The sequence below is a fragment of the Meleagris gallopavo genome, chromosome 3 (assembly GCF_000146605.3).
Source record: "Meleagris gallopavo isolate NT-WF06-2002-E0010 breed Aviagen turkey brand Nicholas breeding stock chromosome 3, Turkey_5.1, whole genome shotgun sequence".
NCBI classification, from domain to species: Eukaryota; Metazoa; Chordata; class Aves; order Galliformes; family Phasianidae; genus Meleagris; species Meleagris gallopavo.
In genome coordinates this window covers 15942472-15968165 of record NC_015013.2, presented here as the reverse complement: position 1 = coordinate 15968165, position 25694 = coordinate 15942472, and the positions used below count along the sequence as shown (strand labels likewise).

Below are 25694 nucleotides of genomic sequence, written 5' to 3'. Positions count from 1 at the left end.
CCTTCAGCATTAGACTAAAGCCTTTGGTATTTGCTCACTCTCTCATTTTGTTGTTTTTCTAGCTTTAGTTCCAATTATATTGTATTATATTGTGTTATCTTGTGTTATTATCTCATATGTAGTAAATTGACTTTCCTCCTCAGACCATTGCTGCTGTTTTGTTTTTAGGCCCATCTCCCTACCTTTTTCTTCTTTTTTCCCTCCCTCCTTTCCCTGGGCATGGGTCCATGGGTCCCACTGCCCCATTAGTCAAGGAGCTGGGCTGAACTGGCCTGTAAACCACTGACAAATAGCAAAATGGCTGCATAGGTTTTCTACATCTCTATTATTTCTTGGTAGTTCTTTTGAGGTTCAGGTATGTGGCTTGTTTATTTCTGTTAAGAAATTAGGAAGTTATGGACATAATATATGGAATTGATTGGAGTTTTGGAAAACTGAAGCCCTTGTATTAAGCTGGTTTTATTGCTATGTTGCATAAAATGAGTCTTCTACATAAGATTTTAAGATTATGCCTATTTTAGATGTGTAATTTCAGTAAGCAATCTTAAGTAATCTTAAGTAAAGCTGCATAGGCGTAAACAAAGACTTCCTTGGATAAAGTGTTAGAGTTAATATTTTATTACAAGTTTAAGTAAATATATAGCTGTAATAACTTTAACCTTTAGGAAGAGGTGATATTTATTATGTCATGACAGGTTATTTATCTGTACACAGGATTTCTTTTAATAACTAACAAAATCTTTTCTAATTTATTTGGCATTTTTTCCTTCTTTTTGCAATAAAAAAATGTATTGTCATTACCAGATTAAATATATCAACTGTTGTTTACTTTAAAAGTGGGAGTATTTCAAAGACATTAGACTCTTCAGTGCACTTAAGTCATGGTCCTCTTCTGCAGTTAGGTAGTACTGAAAAGGAATGTTTATGTGACCGTGTACCCTCTTCTGTGATAGTGCCTCTTGTTTTGGAAGAAGAAAGCTGAGCTTTGAATATAAATAATGTGGGAAACCTTGCTTAACTACTCACTAAATTCTGGACATTGTAATTCAATTGTTAAGCTCACTAAACGCTGAGTGTCCCCAGTGATGCTGAAATAAACCAAAACGCCTTACATACTGATTACTAGGAAATGCAGCTCTTTAAGTCTCCATTTTTAACTTAAACAATTCTTTGTAAATATTTTATAAAACTGGCTGCCAAAGCTTTTAGTCTTCTATTACATATTCTAAATGATTACTGCCCTGACAAGTTAACGCTATTTTCCCTTGTGCTTTAAAAAGTGTGATGATGATTTTGTTGCTGGTTAGCTTTCCATTTAAGTAATGTACAAAATCAGAGCTGAGCTCAAGTGACTTACAATAGAGGTAGAGAATGCCTGTAAAGATCTGCTCAGCATTGTACTTTCTCCAAATTTTGCTTTAGCAGGATTTAAAACAAGTAAACATACCAATACAGCTTATGATATCAAGAGCATGTGTCTTTTGCACATACAAATAAGTTCAAGTAAACCGTTTTCTTTGATGATGTTCTTTGCCAATTTTGTTCAGCTCTGCATTTCTTTTACCAGATTTTATTCTTTGCTCTTCCTCTCTTTCTGCATAATGATAAATATTTACTTGAGTTACAGGTCCTTGTTCAGCTTCTTAAAACCCGCACTTACACTGATGCTTGTAATGACCCAATTATCAATGAATAGAAGTAGTCATTTGAGTGTTGATAGTCTTTCAGTGTCTTTTTTAAAGCGCGTAAGGAATGGTGGACAGTTTCTCTTTTCATTGTTATATGTGCCTTTGAAAGAGATATGTCCTCTGGAAATAGAAGATATGTCTGCAGGCTTACCTGGGTAAGCCTGTATGTGGAAACAGAAAACAACAGTTTGGGACATATTTAACAGTACCACTGATGCCTAAACTTGAAGGACGATTATGTGAGTAAACCGAGTGGAATATAAGAAGACTTTATTTGAAAACCAGTTTCTAAACAAGTTTTTTTTTAGAATTTTCTTGGTGTTTTTGTTTGTTTGTTTGTTTGTTTGTTTCCAAGCAATTAATAAACATTTCCTAGCTTGTAGACAATTGCCAGTAATTTTCCAGCCATATAAGGTCACAATAAAGAGTATGGTTCTTTTGTGGTACCTAGAGTATATTTTGACATTGTTGTTTTAGTACCAGAGCTCTGGTGGCATGTAATTTCAGAACGCTTCTGTGTATCCACTTACAAGGTTTCTAGCATTCATGTAGTCCTCCATATAGTTTCCAGTAATGCATCTGCAAAAAGTCTGGATTAAAATTCATTGTCTTCCATTCTGCTTTATGCTGTCATTGACCTACCACTCTATAACAAATGGCATTCTCAACATTGATGATATTTGCAGAGTTCAATCACGTTTGCTTGGCTATCAAATAACGTTAACTGTTTATTGCTTGCCAAATCTCTGACCCGCAATCTTTACTACTCTTCACAGTCCAGTTCTTATGAAAATGCATTTCAAATAACTACAAAGAAATGGATTATGAAATTATTTTCCATTTATTTTTCATCCTTTCTCTTCATAAAGTACTTGGCTGTTATGTTTTAAACAACTATGTCAGTTGCTTCTACTGCAAATATTTGGGTGAGTGATCATAGCCATAAGTGTTTGCACACCTTCTACCATTACAGGGCTCAAGAAGCAACCATCAGAAAAGCATTGTTGATTTCTATTTGATAAAATTTCTAATCTGTTCTCTAGAAAGCATATATTTTCTCACTAAAAAAAAAATCCATCCAGATCTGCTAAAAGATCGAACTTACTATTTCTCTATTTCATTGATTTGTTCAGAAATGAATATTGTGAATGACTCAAGTTATGAAAAACATTCTATCTTTTTATTTCCTAGAATTTAACTTTTGTGTAGAGACTGCACCACAGTTGCTATGTCAAGAAACTTTACATTTAGGTAACTCCCTGGTTTCTTATTTTGCTTTTGGAGATTTTTTTTTCCTTAATTTTTTTTCCCTTGAAAACTTTTTATTGAGTTGTAGCTGAAGTAATTCTCTCTTTGCTAAACAGTACAGAAAGTGACAGCTCTTCAGGAGTCATAAGCTGTCTTGTCCTGCTATTCAGTGCACTAACATTTTCTGCTCAGTCATTTACTACCTATTTAGGAACAGAGATGGAAGAACATTTTAGTTTCCAGTGAAGAACTTTTTAGCTTCTTTGTGTTTTTCCACATGCCAGTAGTGACACGTCTAGCGCTCATTTGTTCCACTTCTGTTACAAGCTCCTATTTAGGTGAAAGGCTGTCCTCAAAACAGACAAAACCTGCAAAAGAATGAACAGACTCTTAAATATCTGTGCAGTGACAAAATTTTGTAATGAGAAAAAAGGATAGATAAATGCAGAAGGTAAAAGAAATAAATCTGCATAGGACTTGTAAAACAAAAGGTGTGTCCAGATTTAGCTTTTTTTCTTTTTTTTTTCTTTCTTTTTTTTTGTACAGGAATATGGTATGGTGATCTATGATTTTGACCATTATGGTGAATAAAAATAGTTAGTCAAGATCAGAGTCTTGACTCTTGGCTCAGCAAACGTCTTTAATTGTTACTCTTCCTACATTCAAATTAGTTGACAGCACATATCTGATGCTAGCCCTAATGTTAACACCATATTGCCTGTTGACAGGCTGATGTTTCTCACTTTTCAGTTGAGATCAGTGCCCAAGATCACAAGAATCTATTTCTAATTGCAAGCAGAGCATTCCTCCCATAAGGCATTGGTTGCTAGTGCCCTTTGCTTGTGCCCCCAAAAAGCTTGGTTCTTGTCTAAGCCAACTTGTCAGTTAATTCTATTGGCCACAGTACTGAGACGTGTCACATAATAAAGCTCTCATCTTCACATCTGAGACTTTCCACCAACTCCTCCATGAAGTCAGACTCCATCTGTGATGCAGTGTCCATTTCCTGTGAAGCCACTTTAGTTTCAGTCACTGGTTGGACAATGAGAATGGAAGATATTTATTTCAGATAGCTCTTGCCATGACTTCAAGAGATACCTGAAAATCTGCTTCACATCCAAGTATCTTGTCTTTTGTGGGCTCTTCTCATTCACAGTTTTGAATTAAAAACAAGATCAAGGTAGCATACTTAATTTTATGCTTCAATAGCATGCAGAGAAAGTACTCACACAGTTTTTCTCACTCGGACAGTAGCAACTAAACACTTCATCTCAGCTGCTATTTGCCAAGTGGTTCACCATTCATGGTGGATGGAAGAGTGAGATAAAGTATCCCTGGGACTGAGTCTACTTTGTTATATTTATCCTGAAATGTTTCCAGAATTCCTGAAAGGGATCTAGATCAAGGTCAAATTATTTTTTCTTTGAATGATCCTAAATTTAAGATCAATCTCAAGTAAAACATGAACTTAGCAACTCTGAGCAATGCCGTCTTTTAAATATTTATTTCAACCTGTTCTACAGAACCATCTTTTTCATTTTAGTAGGATTAGACCATTGAAGATAGCTTTTTCTCCTGTTACTCTGTGCAAATCAGTATACAATTTGTAATAAAATTCGTCTTGTCAATCCCAATAAATTTAAAGCAGAATAGTCTATTTCTCTGTCATTCCATTTAAAGTGATAGTCCTTCCTGATAACAAGGAAACAGGTCTATATCCTTTCTGTAGTAACTAAACATTGGATGCCAATCTGACAAGAGCACTTAGCATTCCTTGAAAGGTTCTTAAGTCTGTTTTTCAAATGGCCCTTGAAGGAAATTCAGACTTAATACATAGGACTTGTAGAACTTCCCTTTGATTATCTATGGAAATAGTAGCTATTGCTTATGTCAGAGATAAAAAGTAAACAGCAAAATTGAGACTGGAAAATTAAATCAGGTTGAAAAGTAAAACGCACATTCTGAAGAACAGAAATTTTCTCCAAGCTCAAATACTTACTCTAAATAAAGGTCAAAAGAAGGCATTTTAAAAATTTTTAAGTTTTCTTTTTCTGTATTCTGAAAACCACTAAGCTTATACCCTTTTCAAAGAGATTAACCCTTTTCTACAAATTTTTTAATTTCAAATTAAAATTCCACAAATTAATTAATTTCAATTAATTAATATTTTTTACCAAAAATAACTTGGTGAGAATTGTCTCTGACATGAATGTTAATTGACAAGCCAGCTGCCTCATTTCTCATTTTCCTTTCTCTCACAATGTTAGATTTCTATTTTTAACGAGTGACTTTTTGAAGTCCTGTACTTATATTTTGTAATAGAATATGAAACTCGAAAGTTTTTTATTCTACTTGTTTCCATGATGTTTCACTAATATGTGAGACTATTTCCAGCTTAAACTTATTTCCATGCTTCTCAAATGATCATGATTACCTTTTTATTTATTTATTTATTTAAAGAACACCAGCTATTCCCAAGCTTTCTGATTTCTGTGGCAAGGATACACGACTGACTAAACAACTAAAAGACCACTTAAGTATTTCTTTTCAACAATTGATCTCTCAGTCTCAGAATTTTTCTAGTTGAAGTATTTTCAATACAGATGACTTCTGAATAAATGACATAAGAATATAGCGGAACTGTAGCATATATCAAATACTGTGAGAAGCCAGTTCTACTTAAAATCGGAGAACTGTAAGTGGCTTTGGAAGATCAGCCCCATGTCCAAAGTAAAATGTATACCTGTGTCACTGCTGATTGATGTTTGTCTAGCTTGTTCTTAAAACATCTTATGATTGTTTATGAGAATGTCTCTGAGACAGTGTCAAAAACCTTATTAAAATCAAGATATATGACATCTTCCCTGTCCACAAAAACCCTCATGTTATAGTACTGTAAAAAGAAGGTAGATTGGTCTTACTTGATTTATTTTTGACATCCATATTGACTTTGACTATCCTCATTGTTATCTAGCAGCTATATAGAAATAGACTGTACTTTTCTAGGAATTAAAATTTGTTTCTCAGGACTATAATTTTACAGAATCTTTCTTCCTCTCCTAGCATCTTCCTTCTCATTTTAAAGAAGAGCATTTCCTTCTCTTTAGTTTTCCAGAAAATACTCAATATTTTCAAAAACAAGCAAACAAAAACAAACAAAAAAACAGCTAAAACTGTTTTTTTTTCTTTGCTCTATATTCACCTGTCCCAATTTTATCCTTATGAGTTCATACCGTGTTTATAATATATGTCATTAGCAAACCATGCTATTTTTTTCTTTCTTATGTGCCTTTTTACAAATGTTCAGTCAAGAAAGAGCCAACATTTCTCTAATCAATAGGAAAAGAATGACTGAATTACATTTCAAAGATAACAAGAAGGCAAAGCTGCTCCAAGCATATTCCAGTGAACTGTTGGATATTCTACATGTTCATGTATTTACTTGCCGTTATTTGAAATTTATTGCTGGTTATGTCAGTTGTTTTTAAAATGCTTTATCCACTTCTTTTCTTCCTGGTGTAGCAATTAGTAATCAGTTGCACTATTAATACTTAACATTTTAAATAAAAAAGTCATTTTGGGATGATTCAGTTACAATAATTTTGGCATAGCCAGAACATGAGAATTCCTCAAAGGAATCGTAGAATCACCAAGGTTGGAAAAGACTCCTAAGATCATTTAGTCCAGCCATACACCTGCCACCAGTATTTCCCCACTTAACTTTGACTCTTAGTACAACATCTAAATGTTTCTTAAACCTGTCCAGGGATGGTGACTCAATCATCTTCCCAAGCAGTCCATTAATATGCAAGAGTATAGGTAAAATCAAGAATGTATGAAGTGATGAGAGAAAGGCTTTTTGTTTATTTACCTGTTGTTTGTTTTTCCATTTGCTTTTAAAATTTAAAATATCAGAAGATACCTCAGTGAAATTTCAAGTGCAGCAAAAAATTGAGGATTTGTCTTATTTCATTTTTCTTTGCTTTAAATCTCAATATAATATAAAAACAAGAAGTTATTATCCAGTCCTATCTGAAGAAGGTGGTCACCCACAATCTTAGTACAAAACAGAATGTCACATTGCTCAGCTACTCAGTATAACTGAAGTTTTGAAAATGCTTAGTCTAGCCTTAAAAAAACAGAAGAAAATAAAAGCCAGTGAACATTACAGTAGAAACCACTTACCTTGTGGTTATAAACTTAACATCCTGTCTGAGACATACTCATCCTCTATAACGGATATAAGGGAGAAATATAGACTTATAATCAGTCAAATTATGAAATCAAAAAGACTCTGGATACTTTGATACATTCTAATTAGAGAAAAAATTCAAGGTGTAATCTTGTCATCAAGTGCTGTAATTCTGTCAGATCTCACAAGTAAAGTGTAATTGGGCCATGTTAGCACTGGATGATCTGCATGATGGAAAAAAGGTCAGGAAGAGCGATTCTACAGTTTGCAACTGAGATTAGTACTTACCACTTTTTCAGTTAGAAAAATAAAAGTATTCTCATTTTAAAAGCCTACCAAGTAATAAAGAAAGGCCCGCTGCCTCTCTGGCAATTTTGTTTTCAAAACTTCTCTCTTAGGAATTCTTGTTTTTCTAGGAATGCTCTGTACTCCCCCGAAACATGCTAGAGTCCTTTCTGTTTTAGACTAGTGGCAGAAGGCATTTCATCCCTTCAGCCCTGCAGCAGCAGCTCTCATTTCAGTTCATGCACCTTCTATGATGGCATAAGTTACAAAGAACCATAACAAATTTTATGATGTCTCAATGCTCAATGTCTTTAGATTGCCCTGCTGATGTAAAGTGGTGATTGTATGTACACATACATATATACACCTGTATTAGCATATATTGACATATGTAGTATACTGTGTATAATACATGATAATTTATTCTATTTATAAATGCTTATAAATATGCTTATTATGCTTATTATAAAGAGAATGGATGAGAAAAGAAAGGAAAGGAACATTTCTACTATTTACTCTACAAAATTCTTATTTCTCTTTCATGTCAGTGTTTTTCCTGACGAGCTTACTCAGGGCCTTCAGCTACATTTACTCTACATTTCAAAGGACCTCTTACAGAGATGCTGGACTGCTTTTCTTTCTCAGAGTCTTCAAGATATTCTTTCAAATTCAGTCTTCCTCCCTCAAAGTCTATTCATGAAAATGGCTCTTGGGATGTACACATGTCATCAGTTCTACTTAACTAGTCTATTATTAACCACTTGATTAAATGAGGAAAAGGAATAAATGCTTCCTGGTGACTCACTCCTAATATATCACAGAAAATAAATAATAACAGAATAAAAAATAACAGAATAAAACAACAGGCATTCTTGATATCTAAGTAAGATTGATTTAGCATTTAGCTCTTGATTGTAAGACAAAACACAAACAAACTGAACTGATCTGATATGTTTCTTAAATGCTTCATAGCACTCAGACACCAATGTGGTAAATATCCAAATGTACAAACACAAGAATATGTATAGATAAGAAATACTTTCTCTGCTCTGCAGCCATATATGACTTGTTTTAATAATGTAACATGTTTTCTTTACCCATATAAATGGAAAAATGAAAACAATGTAGAAACATAATTTTGTTTTCATACATTTTAAATAGTATAAAGTTTCAGTGAACTAAAGTTGCTTAATGAATAGAATTGTGCAAGGTAGACAGCAAATTCTCTTTACAGCAGCTCTTCCAAAGAGAAAGCTAACTGCAAAACTTGCTTGGCAGGAAATGCATACTTAAATTAGTTACTACTTTGACTCCAAAGAAAAAATATCATTCACTGTTTGCCACTCCATCTTCAAACCTTAAAAGATCTAAAGTTAAATTCTTTTCAAATACAGAATTATGAAAAATGCATTTCTGTGAAACATGTGGAGGAGATATAGAAGAATCTGAATATTTATTTTCTGAGTGTGTTTTAATAAGAAAGATCTGCACTGACTTACTTTAGTTTTACTAAGGTACTTTATTCAGCTTTAAAGAGATCTTGCTTATTTCTTTTCCTAATGCAAGCATGGTAACTAGTAAATCTAATTTTGTAACTAAAATTTGGTTAACAATTTTTATGATAAATATTTTATAATAAAATTACATATCTATTTTTCCTGTTTTAAAAATTCCATTCCAAAAGGAATGAAAAGAAGAAAAGACTTATATTTTTGTTATTAAAATGAGCAAATATAATCCCCAAAGTAGTGCACTGAATAAGAAGGTGTCATCTTTAAACAGTAAGTTTTATGATTATCACATTTCTCATTATTACTATCTTTAAGGATAAGCAGAGATTAAAAGACTCTGAACACAGGAGAAAGCACTGAACACTTTAGCAATTTCATGCAATTTAATATCATCTAATCTCCACTTTTGGTCTCTGGAAATAAAAAGTGTGATATCTTAAAAATCATGCCCTTGTAATCAGCATTTTAACTAAATAATGGTTTTGGTTCACAAGATATTCTCTATTTTATCCTGAAAATAGATTATTTTCATGTTAATTAGGTTCTCAATGCGTTTACTATGAACAAAGTTTTTATAGACTCCTTTTCAATTTAATTAAACCAGACTTTCACTCTTCTCTTCATATGATATGCCACCGTTAGAAGACAGGAATATGACAGTAGCCAAAAGTCAAATCTGAGAAAGATTCCCAAGAACAAAAGAAAAAAAAACAAAACATATATGTTATGAATAATTTATTTACTGGGATAATTTATCGATCTTGTAAAGATTTTTAACACTTAAAGTAAGACTGAGACATGATTCAAATACCTGGTATTTAAACCATGACCTTAAAATCACTTTGTTTAGACACAGGTGTAATAACTTTAATCTCTTAGCTAAACTGCTGTATTTTAATGGTATTTTACAAAACATACTCAAGACAGTCCCAGCTTCAAGAGTACTAAGTATCTTGGCATCCACTTAGACCTTTCACACCATGGGAACCAAAAATAGTAATTAATTTTCTCCTTCAATTTGTTTTAGAAGGAATAGCAAATAAAAAATAAACAATAAAAGATGTAAATGATAAATAATAATAATAAATAATACACAGAGTGACAGGACTGATTTCTTTTTAAAAGCATTTTAGATATGTCTGAACTTTCAGACACCGTCAGAGAAATATGTGATTTGGAGCCTTTCTTTAATAGTCTTACTGATTTTTTTTAGGAAATAAAAGCAGTATTTACAAAAGGTGAATGCACTTCATTGAGTGTATTCAAATGTCATCCTTTAAAGTGCAGAAGAGGGCCATAACCATAGGGATCTCATGGAGAAGAAAAAAAAAATTACAGTAGTGACATGAATATTACCTTCCACTTTGAAAAGAGTATGATCAAAAAACAAGGAGAAAAAAGAATGTAAACCTATTAAGTTAAAAATTCGAAGTTCTCCAGAAAGAAAATTGCATTTAGCTACAGAAATGCAAATGTAATTGCCCATGTTGTGTGAGGGGTAAAGAGTTCTTTTCAGGCTTACTGGAAAACATCCTTTCTTTCGAACATAAAGGTAGCTATAAAATTCTTCTTAGTCAAAAGAGAAAAGCTACCTAACTAGAGGCTTGGTGCAATTCCAGATGAAAGTTTTTTTCAATTTAATTAGTCTTAGAAAGAAGCCATAAATGGATGTCACCTAAAATTCACAAAAGTTTTTGAACAGGGGGGTTTTCTCAGATAAATCAAAGTGATTTCAACCATTTTAATTGTGTGAAGTGTCAAAGAGTGTATTTTAAATGTCATCTATTGAAGAGATGAGCTAAATTCTCATCATTTCGGTAAAACAGAAAAGATAGCTTAGTAAAGACATTTTTGGTTAAATATTTTTTACCATTAATCTTCTTGTTCTATTATACTTTATAGGACAGCACTAGAGAATGGGTAAGGGATAATGATAACTATGTAAATTTGTATAAGGAACATACTCTCCATAGTCATATTAACATTAGAACACAATTTTAAGTTAACTAATCCAAGGGTTCCAAGACCTTTCCTTGATGAATGTAAAGGAAAAGATTATAAAGCACAATTACTTATAGAAAGTGACTGCTTCTTGAAATTTGTCTGATACTCTGTTTGACGGTTATATATGCATGTGTCTTCACTCCACCAGAGATCTTCTCAGTGCATATTGCTCTTTATAAAGAAGTTTTAAATGTCTGAAGATTTTCCATCTCCTTTTAGGAGAAGGGATTTCTGGGGTTTGTGAGTTCTCGTTTGTTTGTCGTTTTTTGGGTTGGAGGAGGGTGAGCTCAGTTTTTAATTGATTAAATGCCAAAGTAAGCTATCTGCAACTTCATTGTAACATTCTTGATATGGTATCTTGGTATGTAACATTCTGAATTATTTCTTGTACTGCATAACTCTTATATACTTAATTTGCCTGAGGATTTTTTAAAAGGTCATTATTCTGTCTTTCAGATCATGCAAGGCCTAGACTTTCCCCTCTCACAGAAGTATGTATGAGGAGTAACTCAACTTAATAGAGTATAGAAGGAGACTTTCTGCTAGTGTTTGTAGAGTGTTATATAGAGGAGATTAAAAGAAGAATTGAAATGATTGGAAAGACCTTTAACTCTTCAGTTTAAATATAACACTCCAATGTGGGAAAAGGATAACTGAAAATAGTTTTTTGAGATTATAAATACTTTCATAGAAATATGCTGTCAATTTGGCTTTTTCATTTGCTGAAATAAGCAAAATAATTTTGTCTAAAGTCAGGTTGGACAGCATCAGTCTGTATCTCAATGTTTCTGGCACTTCACAGAAGGTATTAATGTCCCTTGCAGCTGTATTCTCTAGAATGTATTCTCTGGCTTTTTTCTGACGTGATATTTTCGGTCTTCACTCAGGTTAAGTACTATTGAAGAAAGACTTGAGCTCTTTAATTAATATAATTTCTATACTTCTATAAAAAGCCTGCAGGTTATGAATGCAAAATGTTTTGATATAGGTCTGAACTCACAGAACTACACTGAAAGGACTACTGGCCAAATGCTCATGCCAACTGATGAAAAAACTGCTATTAGAATAAAATAGGAATTTTATAAGAAATACTGTACATTTTTATTTTTATTTAATGTTCTGACCAGACATGTTCTTCCTGGGCTGATAGTTAATTGCAGTTTTGGTTTTGACCATTTTCAGTTGTGAAAAGCTGTTTGATTGTTCTGAGATATGCAATAATGGAGCAGTGAAACAGGCGTTTAGTTCTCCTGTGAAGTCTGGACTTTATCAGCAACAGGTAATGAATCTTGACAGTTAATCATTATATGTTTTCGTGTGTCTGTGAATACATCTACCTCTTTATCTATTTATAATGAGAGAAGGAATATAATGTCTATTGTATAAGACTAATACAGTACCTCATGCTGTCTAAAACTATACTATTTGAATAAAAGATAAATTAAAAGATAAAATATTCAAAAATAAGCATTTTTAATATACTTATTTATTGAAAACTGGAAATTTGAATAGTAGCAAATACAGCCACTGTCCATGGAACTTTCCACTTTAAAACCATAAATCTTCTCAAAGTGAAAAACTAGACTTCTAATTTACTGCTTGGACACAATGCTGATATTTATGAAGGAAAATCATCTTAGAGATATTACTTCTATGCATAGTTCTGAACTTTTTCCAGAAAGTTCACTGAATATTTGTTGGCCAGAGCTATTCAATCTTGACTATTTTCACACCAAGAATTAGTACAAACTCAATATTTTATAAAAATTTTGTGGCTGAAGAATGAGCTTTCTTGCATTATTATTTTTGATGAAAATAATAACTTCTGAGATGGAAATAAATGATTCTTAGCCACACTGTGCTTTTAGTTTTGTTGATCTGAGCAAAACTATGATTAGAGAGCTGCTGAGAGAACTGTTCAGTCTACACTCAGTATAAATTCTTGGAATATGAGTTTGTAGAGGCTACCAAGCACTCTTCATGTTCTATAGCAACGTGCTGAGATACACTGTATGTGGGAATACAACTCTTCTAAAATATCTTCTTTAAATCAGCACTGTCTACACAGATTTCAAAAGAAAAATCATACAAAAGAGTGTAACTTTAAAAATGATTATTGAGACTATCATTAGCAGTGTACATTTCAAGTAATACAAGTTCCCTTTTGTATCTTTTTGTTTCTGATAATTTCCATAATATGCATATTTACATGTGCATCAAAGAAATAAATTTATATTTATCCATGTCTCAAACTCGTTTTGTCCAATATTAACTTTTGTTCCAAATTTGTTACCTCAGCTCAGTATTATATTTTCAGAATTAGAAGAAGTAATGAAATTGTTTAGAACAAGTTAAAGATAACAGCAGAAGCATAATTTAACACTAAACTAGAAGCAAAAAAACCCTTCAAAACAGGTAAGGTTTTAAGTGTTTGAGTACTTGAAGGTGTACACATGCAGTGTTTATGAATTTATTGTATTTTTATTTTACAGAGCATATAAAATATTTGTATGCTAAAGAGTAGTACCTCTTGTGGAATATATTTGAATAAAAAACCTTTAAGTGCTTCATTTTTCAAGTTAGTACAATAAACCATGTCTTTTTGTGACACTTATTCTTAAACAAAACTAACCGTGGGAATTTAAAATTTCATTAATGTTGCTTTTACAGTATAAGTGTTGTGATAGTCCATTTGTTATAAAACCAGTTAAGAATCTATGATAGCAAAAACTCTTAATATTAGCATGTGGGAAGAAATAAGTTGTTAACAAATCTGTCATCTCTATTAGTATCATAATGTGTGCAGACTCTGAAATACTCAATGATTCAAATATTTCATATTTAATTAAATGAATGTACGGTGAACACATCTTCAGAGTTGTGACATCATAAGCCAATGTGGTCAGAAAGGAAATAAGCAAAAGAGGAGAGGTGAGGTGAAGGTAAGATGGTTGTACGTATGTTTGCATTGGCTTTTGCACTTTCACATTGTGAATCCTTCAGGCTGTGCCTGCCAAAACATAAGTTTTATTGGATAAGAAATCTAGGATGCATGTCTTTAAAAAAGAGGGAGTTTTCCTCTTGAACAGGAGGATTTTGAAGACATCCTTCAGACAAGCAGATCTGGCTTTTGCTATTAGATTGCTATCTAGCTCTTCCATTTTTTTCCAATGTAAATCAAGTTGAGAAGGGAAGTTGTTTTAAGCTGCCTTCAACATTTCCCATAACAAGTATTCCTGTAGGATATCCTTTAAAAGGCAGCACTCTGGAGCTGGGAACTGGTGACTTTTCTGTGAAATACCTTCGAGACCCTTAGGTGACAATGAGAAGGGGTTATCCCTGCTTTTTTTATTTTATTTTTTTTCAGCTTTATTTTGACACTTTGCTTCTAAACAACAGTTTAACCTCTGCTTTTCTATAATGAGTTGACTATTTTTATTTTTAGGCTGACTTAGCATTCAAAGTGTTGTAAATGAAATGGAAAAACTGCTGATCCTTTTGTTTCTGCAGAGGTAATCAATCCAAAAAAACAATCCCATATCCTTGCATGTCCGCAATCAAAGATAAATTTTGGAATCTCAGAGGTGAATTTGCTCTCAGGATTAAAGATTCTGTGTGAAGTCTGGCGGTCAGGGTGGGAAGAGAAATCTTCTCTCTCAGGGATTGTCTAAGCATTAGCTCCATATAGGAACAGGCAGTTGAAAGTGTGACTTTGCAGAACCCCTTTCAAGCATAGAAGATCTAGCTAAATTCTGCCCACTGACAGCATGAAGTTGTAAAGCAAAGTGAATACATAGATGCTGATTGGAATTAGCATTATCTTTGTTTCAGTTCTTTCTCTGAAGCTTTATAGGTTCAGTCTATATGTTGCCCAGTGGTAAGGAATAGGTGGGAGAAAAGGAAATACTTCTAAAACTTCTCAGTTATTGTTACATTACTGGTGAAATCATTTCATTTCAAATTAATTCATCTTACTTGTCATTGTTCACCTTCATGGGATATTCATCATCTACCTGAGCAGTTCTAGAATGCTTCTAGAGGGGTGGCCAGCAGGGACAGGGAAATGATTGTCCCCTTCTACTCTGCTCTTGTGAGGCTCCATCTGGAGCACTGTGTCCAGGTTTGGAGCCCCCAATACAAGAAAGACAGGGAGCTGTTGGAGAGGGTCCAGAAGAGAGCCACAAAGATGATCAGGGGACTGGAGCACCTCCCCTACGAAGACAGGCTAAGGGAGCTGGGCTTGTTCAGCCTGGAGAAAAGGAGGCTGTGGGGTGACCTCATTGCAGCCTTTCAGAATCTAAAGGGAGCCTACAAACAGGAAGGGAATCAACACTATGAAAGGGTAGATAACAGCAGAACAAGGGGAAATGGTTTGAATTTGAGGGAGGGAAGATTTAGGTTGGATGTCAGACAGAAGTTCTTTACAGAGAGAGTGGTGAGGTGCTGGAACAGGCTGCCCAGAGAGGTTGTGGATGCCCCATCCCTGGAGGTGTTCAGGACCAGATAGGATGGGGCCCTGGGCAGCCTGGTCTAATATTAAACGTGGAAGTTGGTGGCCCTGCATATGGCAGAGGGGTTGGCGATTCATGATCCTTGAGGTCCCTTACAACCCTGGCCTTTCTGTGATTCTGTGATTCTGTAGTGTTGTTTTTTTTTGTTTTTTTTTGTTTTTTTTTGTGTGTGTGTGTGTGTGTGTGTGTGTGTGTGTGTCTTATTTTGGTTTCCAAATGAACTTACCTGCAACTTGATTTCACATCTCTGTGTCCGTATATGTATTACATGCCAGTGATGTGGAATGTGTAATTGTATTAAAAGCATAGGTGGATGAACATGGCTTTCCTGCTTGGCCTACTGTTTCAAAATGTTACCATGGAAACCATCAAATATTTCCTTTCTACTCAGAATATAAGCACATTTAAGAAAAATCAAAATCAAAACCATTCTTTGCTAATCTACTTCCATGTCTGTAAGCATTAAGGACGTTTCCACTGCAGAAGATCCTTTCACTTGGCACAAATGAAATTCAATCAACAGTTCTCAAGGAACAACTGTAGCTAAGGATGGTGAATGGATAAATTCCTCATGACATGTCAGTGTAGCACGTTTGGGTTAATAGATCTTTTAATGATAGAGGAAGAGCACTTTGAAGGTAAGAGATCTGGGAAATGTGGAAATTGAGGGAGGGGTGGGGATATGGAACAAAAGCCTAAATGTCTCTCAAATTTTAAACAATATCTTTTGTTAGTTTTAATTTTTCTCTCTCTTTTTTTTTTAATTATATCTTCATATTTTCAAACCTGCACCTTCTTACTTTCCCTCACTTCACAACTTTGTGTCCCCAGTTTCAACAAGTACCTTTGCAAAGCATCAGATTTCTCCCTCTTCTACTTTCTGTTATTCAATAGATATTTAACAGCTATTTTTATTCTATGCCCTCTTTCAGGTTTTTTTTTTGTTTTGTTTTGTTTTGTTTTTTTTTGTGAAAAACCAGTGAAAGAAGTTTTAGTGTAACTTCTATTTCTTAAATAAAATGAGGAAGCCTTATCTGAGAGATGAGTCTTACTGAATTTTTGGAACTGATTTAAGGAGTTGCTTTTTTTTGTTTTCCTTCACAGACTCCTTTTGTAAGTTTGCTATTTTTGCTGGAGGAGTCTACAAAGTACATGTGCTCTTCAGCTGCTTTGTCAGACTAAGCTAAGATATCTATACTGTCCTGTTTTAGAGCTGTAGATGGACTTACACATACGTGATCCTGGCTGAAAAAATTCCCTGGGATATAGAGATTACCCACTCAGGTAAAGTGGTGTAAAATAATTTGGGACTGCTATTTTCTTAATTTCCATAGGACCATTTCATGAGCTGAGAGAGAAATAGAAAAATTACTTTTTACTTTAGTTGATGATGGAAGACTTAAAAATGAATTAATTTTCAGATTCTTGAGATGCATAACCTGTTACATCTGTAAAGACTGTTTCAAAACATCTGAATTTAAAATTGTGAAGTTCTATTTCATGTAACCTATAAACAAAAATGATTGCCTGTCATGCAAGTTTAGAATTTCCAGTCATTAAGAGATGAGAAGGCTGTATCTAGAACTTAAATTCCAGAAGAAAATAGAAGAAATAGTAATAATTAAAAAAACTGTAACATCTCCTTTGTGCTTTTTGAATGCTAGAAAGAGTCAGGCAAAGAGAAAAATTTCTTCATTTAAAATTCAAGAATCTAACAATCTGTGTGAATTATCAAGTGATTTTCATGGTAGTTCTACACTCAAAATTGTAGTTCTGACACACAAATATTTAAGCCTTTCCTCCTTGGGCATTCTTTTCAAAAGAACTGTCAATAGAACAGTTGTTGATTAACCCAGTTAAGAAGCTGAAACCATGAGAAAACTATACTATATAAAAATCAAATTCATTATTCCAGCCAGCTTGTGGTTCATGAACCGATACACAAATCCCTTGTGCCTGCAGTCTCGAAGCTTCAACATATACCTGATTTTTATAACTTCACAGAATCAAAGGATGGTTGCAGTTAATCTTCTCTGGAGAGTAGTGCAGCTCTCCCACTTGAGATCAACTAGAACAGGTTGCTCAGGATCACGTTTTGAATATCTGCAATTATGATTACATGTGGCAAATTTGTTGTCCAATGTGGTGTTTAGAATTCTTAATGGCACAGCTGAAGTTTGATAGAATTGATATGAGGGATGAGTGAATTGATTTTAAAATATTACACAAAATTTGGTAATCTAGCACCTTTAAATTTTTCCCTACGAGACTGTGAAATCAAAATGAATTCAACAGGTAATTACAATGGTTAAATAAAGGCTATTATGATGATCTGTATGTAAAGTACCCATTTACTGTAAAACTCAAGACACAGTAGCACATTTTTAAAAACAAAACGGATGCATAGTAAAACGCATAGTTTAAAAAAGTCATTTAAATTTCAATAGTTTACTGAGATTAATATATCTATTTAAAAAGTAAATGATAATGTGGAGACTGGTGAAGAAGATATACAAAGTCTCAAGCAAAATCACTATGACTTGAACTCATCAACCACGTAATGTACTCAGTCAATTACAGAATTGTTTTCCATTTTTATTCTGTAGTGCCTTTCCTTGTACTGCCACTGAGTAACTTGAAATTGAATGAATAAATCTGTCACAGTAATCCATAGACCACAATAGAGTATCCACACAAAGATGAACATCTCCAGGGTCCCAATCCAAAACACAGTGCAAGGAGCAGAAAGATTGCTAAAGTTTTTGGATTAGACTCTACTGAGGTACTTGGTCTGTAATATGTAATGCCATGTTAGCAATGACAGAAGAGGAATTAGTTTTTCCTTTGTACATTTTTTTTCTCTGTAGGTAGCACCACACAGCATTTTTCATTTGAGGCAGGGATCGACTTCAGCAGTTTTATTATTACTGCACACAGTTTTCCACAGAACTCCAGCACCCTCACAGAAAAAGATTAGATTTCCCACAACTGGTTATAACAATGTGAAACTCAGCATTTTCTATTCAAACAGGCCAAATCTTTTACGTAATTCAGCACACAGTATTTTAGGCACTTGGATTAATGTAAATGAAAAACAAAAAAATCATAACTATGGATTTCCTAGAATTTTATCACCAAATTATAAATCAACTACTTGGGTATATACTTAGCTAAATCTAGCACACATTTCAGATTAGCTAGTGAAGTCTTGCAGTTCTATTGCTGGTTAAGTACTTCCACTCACTGAAGCACTCCTGTTTTGGCATTTCTGTATATCCCAGGAAAAAAAATCTGTAGGTCTTGTAATACATCAGATCCAACTGAAGGTGTTGTTTGGTGTAAGCTAAAAAACTAGATTCAGTAAATTCAAATCTACAAAATTTGTTACAGAGAACCAGGGAGGAGCACGTACCTATTATTCTTCCTCTGAAAAATTGCAACTTATGGAAATTACAACCAAGAAGTGTTACACAGGCAATATGAATAGCTTTTAATCTAATAGGGAAAGGGAGGTAGGAAAAAATGTAAATACCTTGAAAACACATGGCTACTTTTTTCTATCCTTCTGAAAATAAGTCTTTGATGTAGGTGCTACCAAAAACTTAAAGATGAGTTGTCTTGTGCTCATATCCTTCTGAACATTAGTTGTATAAGAAAAAAAAAACCTCTCATCTCATAGCAATGTTTTCCTAAATGGCTTTGTTATATGAAAGATTTAATATTACATTTTTTATCTTTTACCTTTACCTTTTTTATTATTATTACCTGCAGCTTTAAGGTAAATTACCTTATGATAGCTTGGTGGAAGATTTATTTACATTTTTAAGGAAAATATTAATGAATGTCCTTGTTTCAGCTGGGAAAGAATTGATTTTCTCCATAGTCTGGTATGGTGCTATGTTTTGGCCTTAGGAGAAAAAAAAAACAATGTTGATAACACATAACACACTGTTATGTTTCAGCTGTTGCTGAGCAGTGGTGAATACAACCAAGAATGTTTCAGAAGCTGAAAGCTTCTCCTACTGTTCTGCTAATGAGGGATTGGGGAATACAAAGAGATGGGAGAGGGCAGAACCACGACAGCTGACCAAAACTGACTTAAGGGATATTCCATATCATATGACATCATGTGAAAAAAATGATAATATGATTATATTTAGGGAATTTGGCTGGGGGACAGCTGCTGTTCAGGGGTGGCTGGGCATTGGTCAGCAGATGCTGAGCAATTGCATTTTGCATAACTTGTTTTGTAATTAATTACGCATACACATATTATAATTGTTATTGCTCTCTTCCTTTCCTGTCTTAGTAAGTAGTTTGTTATCTCAACCTAAGAGTTTTACCTATTTTTTCAGATTTCTCCCCCATTCTACTGGCAGGCAAAGGAGTGAGAGAATGGTTGTGTGTTTAGCTGCTTGTTGGGTTGAACCATAACAATGAATCAGCTACAGAAAGAAAGAAATCAGCAAAATGTTAAGATCTAGTGTTAATGTTGATTCTTAAGACCTAAGTTTAATTCCCTGTTCCATTACAGCCTTATGTAACATGCTAAGATATTTTGAATGTTACAAAAATCTACTTAGAGTTGTAGTCTCTTATTTTACAAGGACATTGAAAATGTTGTTAGAATTGGCAAACGAGATCATAAAATTATAGAATGACATGAATTGGAAAGAATCTTAAAGATCACCTATTTCCAACTCCTCTGCCATGGGCAGGAATACCTTACAATATATCAGGTTGCTCAAAGCCCTATTCATCTGGCCTTGAAAAATTCTGGGGATGGAGTATGCACAGCTTCTCTGGTTGTTCTGTTCCAGTGCTTCAACAACCTCACGGTAAATTAATTACTTCTTTATATCTAATCTAAATCAACTCTCTATTCATTTAACACTATTACCTCTTGTCCTGTCACTTTACTCCCTGATAGACAGTCACAATTCCAATTCCATCAGTTCTCATCCAGCTATGGATCCATCTCCATGGGCTCTCTGTTACTCTCAGGCTGGTCCTTCTCCATGTACTTGATGATGCTGAGCCTCCTTAACAGCCACTTCTTGTTTGGAAGGGAATTTATAATACTTCCTTGGAAGAAAAAGCACTAGTCTATCCAGCATGAATATAAGTTCCCATTGATGTTTCTTGCTCAGTGACTAGAGTTCTTTCTGACCGCAGGGTTCCCTTATTTATAGGTCTCAGAACAGAAGGCATTGAGGTGGCTTGTGACATCAGGCCAGGGTGATGAGATTCTAACTGTGTCCCATGGTCACCAGAACATGGCAGTATTGGGAGCTAGGGCCTGTGACCTTGAGTCATTCCTGTTTTGAAGGAGGAAAGGCAGGGGTGCTGACGGTCCCCTTCCTGGGAATGGCTCCCCAGTAACATTTTCTTGAATGAGTTTCCCTTGGCCAAGCTCCCTCTTTCTGTGGTCCATTTGATGCCAATAGTGTTCCTGCAGAGCTGAGGGGTCTCCACTACCTTCAGGTGCACAGCTAACTGTGAGTGCAGCTGTTCTGGTACCTAACAGTAGTCATGAGGGGACAAAGCATACCAATACCCTGAAGGCAGCCCCAAGGAATCTCCTCTTTTGCATCTCTATGCCATTCCTTTGGGTCCTATTGCTTTCACCAGAGAAAACAGAGATCAGCACTGCTCTTCTGCTCCCCTTATGAGGAGTTGTAGTCCACCATGAGGCCTCCCCTCAGACTTGTCTCTGGATTGAACTAACCAAGGGATCTCAGCCACTCCTCATATACTTTTGCTCTCTATAACTTTCACCATCTTCACAGACTGTCTTTTGGATACTCTCTAATAGCTTTATCTCCTTTTTACATTGTGGCACCCAAACCTGTACCCAGTGCTGGAAGTCAGGCAGCACAGCATGGAGCACAGCAAGACAACCCCTTCCCTTACCTGGCAGGTAGTGTTGAGTCTGATGCATCCCAGGGCAGTGTTGGCCCTTGGGGCTGCAAAGGCATACTGCTGGTTCATATTCAACTTGCTGTCAATGAGAATCCCCAGATCCCTTTATGCAGAGCTGCTCTTGGCCTCTTGTCCCCCCCCAGCATATAGCCATGGTTGTCCCATCCTGATGCAAAACATGGCTCTTACTCTTGTTTCTTTGTTATTTTATACAAGTTGCCACTTTGTTGCTTGCATGTTAGATAGAGACCAAGAAAGTTATGAATTTGATGGTTGGACTTGATGATCCTGAATGTCTTTTCCAACCTAAATAATTATATGATTATAAGATATTGTCTGCTGTCAGCCTGTCAAAAGTAAGAAATTCTGTGGAGATTTTTAAGTATCAGCAAACTAGGGGGAAATAAATAAATAAATAAATAAGTTCAATCAACATTATGTACAAGGTTTCAAAATCACCAATTTGTATTTAACTATATAAATTCTCCATAGGCCTACTTCATGTGGCCAGGTCCTTTTTTTTTTTTTTGTTTATTGTGGTATCTCTTACAATATATCTGCTTCTTCCACTTTTTCTTTTGGGGGATATCACAGAGGATTTTGCAAGAGATGTGCAGCCATAAGTCTATTTCCATTCATCTGCAGACAGGATTCGGTCTGCTCTGAAACATCCGATAACTTCATCAACTCCTATCTAAACAGAGAAAATATTCAGGATTATCTTGTAAACTCTCTGAGAGCTGACCATCCTGAGCTAGATCCAAACACCCTGCATACATCCTTTGTATCCTAGTTCCTGATATACAGAGATAACTAAGTGAGGTAACTAACCTCAGAACAGTTACTGTAAAGGTAAGTGCAGTGAATTCACTTACATGCTCAAATATTCCTTTGAAGCTCTAGCAAGTAAACGTACATGAACATGATCTTCTTTAGAACATCTCTGTCAAGCTTTCCAGCGCACCAGGAGTTTTTTACTGAAAGAAAGGCCCTCATTTGTGAATGCACAGCTCAGCTCTAGCCCAGAATGTCTGTGCTTCATGGGCTCAGTAGCCTTCAAAGTATTTAAAAAAATATTCCTAGTGCAATCAGATTTTATGAAGTGGCAAATTAATCTGTTTTTTTGCTAGGGAATAATGATTCAGAAGAAGTCTTTGCCATGAACTTACATGAAGAACAATAACATTCTCAAACAGCAAAAGCTGTGCAGGAACGCTCAAGTTGTTGATAAGTTGAAGTATTGCCATTTCCTGCAGTGACTTAAATTATGTACGTGTGCATTTTTATTTCCTGTTAAGATGATACAATTAAAACTTCATTAAATTTAAATCAGCTGAAATACTGATAATAGTCAGCTAACATGCTGGTGATAATACTGATAACTTATGAAAATCTACAGAAAAGCAACAAAAACTGACCATGCAAAATGAGATACACCTTAAATTGTAGCCTCATTTTGCAAGGCTATGGAATTAATAATTTTAGTATCTTGGAAAAAAGGGAATTTATTTCTCATCATGCTTCATAAAACAAGCTTCTATTTCTTATTGATTCTTCCAGCATTTCTAATCTTTCTTCCTCTTTTTTTCTTCTCAAGAGAGTGTGAAATATAAATGCTCTAATCTTGGTTTCATTTGAAGACCTCTTACCTTCCTTTCTCTCAAGATCTTTGCTTTGCTTCTGCCAAATGGTTATCACCACTAGATTTTCAGTAGCCACCTTCTATCTCATTCAACTGTGCATCCTGATTTACTTAATTTTTGCATTAGCAGTGACAACCTCGTATTAAGTATAAAAAGATATATAGCATCACTATATATCTCTTTATGTTCTGAGGCAACCTGTTTTCTGTGCATGTCCTGACAATAGATGTTGTATCTGCCAAGGAGTTAATAAGATTTTAATTCCTTTCTTAGTGATTCTAATGATTCAATACTTTGATACTGGGAGGAGTGTCTAGTACAAAGCAAATCTGTGATGATAGAACAAGGGGAAATGGGTTCAAGCTCAGGTAGGTTTAGGTTAGATATAAGGAAAATATCTTTTAAAGTGAGGGTGGTGAGGCATTGGAGCAAGTTGCCTGGTGTTGTGGTTGATGCCCCATCCCTGGAAATTTTCAAAGTGTAGCTGGTTCAGACCCTGAGCAACCTGGTCTGGCTGTGCATGTCCCTGTGCATTGCAGGAGAGTTGGACAAGATGGCCTTCAGAAATACCTTCCAACTCTAAGCATTCTATGATTCTATGAAGTGTTTACTAATTATTACTTCGACACTTCATTAGATTCACTAATTCACTGCTGTAATCTGGAAAAATTTGTTCAGGTATTAACCTCCTTTTGGCTCTTATATTTTTTAGTCATATACTTAAGCTATGCTTTGAAAGAGTCCATTTTCTGAATTAAAAAGAAAAAAAAGAAATAGGAGATCTAACTCAACATACCAAACAAGACTAGTAAGAACTTTCGTGTATACTTCAGAATTCCAGTGTTATTTCAAAGTAAAATGTGTGAAAATGAGAAAAAAAAAAAGAAAAAAAAAGAATATTAGAGCTGAGTGTCAAGAACAATTCATTATAATAATGAATATTTAATTCGTTTTTGAAAAGACAAAAAAATTACAGTCATAGTTGAAATATAGGAACATAGGAAATTGATTTGTAACTTGAAAGTAGAGTGTCATTTAAAATAAAAGAGAGAAATCTCCTTCCTTAAGCCAAATGCAGTAAAGTACTTAATCCCTTGCATAATTTTCAGCTCGTTTTTAGTCTTGTTGTCAATGAATGATCACAGAATCATGTGACTGAAGTTTAAACACAGGATTATATATATTTTTGGTGAGTAATAATCAACTTTTCTAGTTTCTCTTTTGAAGTGAAAAAGCATAATACTTCCTTTGTTATTAATCTTTCATTAAATGCAGCCATTCCTGAAGGTAAAATTGACTTTAATTCTGCTCTTTTTTTTCTTTTTTTTTTTAATACCAGCAAATACAGTGATAAAGTAAGCTTTTCCATTTTATGAGCATTATCCAGAAATATATACTTATTATAACACTTCTAAAAGTAAGCATCCTAACATACATTTTATTTTCTCATGAATTTGCAAACTCAAAAGTAACATATGCCTTCCTATCACTGTAACATGTGTGTTTTATAATATAAAGTTCATGATTAAAGAGAGCATGCAAGTACTCAATCCATAGAGCTGGTAGATAGCAACTTTTCGTAAGTAGATATACACTCCAAATGGATTGTCTTAAAAAACTGTTCTAAAACATTTTACTGCAAGATATATGATACAATGGAGTTCCTTTAACTACATATAAATTAAAAACATATGTATTATCATTGCAAATATCTTGATATGGGTTCTAAAATAATATTTCTTGTTTTTAGAGAGGTAGCTTTCAAGATGATAGTGCAGTTCCTTCTAGAGTTCATTTTCATTTGAGTAGAACTCAGAAATTAAATGCATATTTCTTACTTCCTAGAAATCAAGATTCTTCATGCTTTGATTATTTTAATGAAGATCTTTTCATTACTCCCTGGCTTGCATTTATGATTTTTATTGTCATTGACTTCATCTTGTGATGGAGCACATATATATGCTAATAAACTTGTTCATTCTTATCCTTTAGATTAATTTTCTCCTATATTTATTTTATATTATTGGATATGATAAAGAAAAAAGTGGGGCAAATGAAGAGCCCTACTTCCATCATGGCTTATAAATTTTATATTAAACAACTGAAGATAGGAATTATTCTGAATTTAGGCCTACGTTTGTCACTTCCTTAATAGGTACTAGATTGAAAAATAGGAAATATGGCTTTAAATGTTCTCAGGCTGAAATTAACGTAGATCTCATAATCCAGCTTCGAGAATATGTTCAAAACCTCACATCTATTACATAAATCGTGGGCCGTGCCATGAACTCAGAAATCCATGCTTTATCCATTGAGTTTGTGAGTTGCAAAAACTTGTCTCTCTGTAATCCTGAACTAGGCAACTAAATTCTAGCAGTACTTCCTAATATCTAACTGGTTGCTCTCAGCTCAATGCGAATGTGGTTTTGAGATTGCTTTGCAAAGGTTCCCAGTTTTTTACATGTGCTGAAGAGTGAGCCCAGGCACACAGTTTCAGGTTTCACCTTGTACCTTGTGGACTAAGCAGATGGTAAGATGCTTGCAAGTGCCCAATCTTTTTTTTTGGCTCTCAAGCAGAAATGCTGAGTCATGACTTGAACCAGTGATTGAGCACCTGATGGGAAGACAGAGCCAACCCAGGGGAGCTCAGTTGTATTCAATGAGCCTGAGTGACTGGAAGGGAGCCAGGA

The 25694-nt window shown here is 34.4% G+C and overlaps 1 long non-coding RNA gene across 1 annotated transcript; it reads right to left on the bottom strand.

Moving 5' to 3' along the window:
* Nucleotides 1–3202: 3202 nt before the first annotated feature.
* On the bottom strand, nucleotides 3203–20621 carry LOC109366947. Its single transcript, XR_002113659.1, has 2 exons — nucleotides 20340–20621; nucleotides 3203–3304 (listed from the first exon to the last, which is right to left on the bottom strand). It is a non-coding gene; the product is annotated as an uncharacterized LOC109366947 (long non-coding RNA).
* Nucleotides 20622–25694: the final 5073 nt, after the last annotated feature.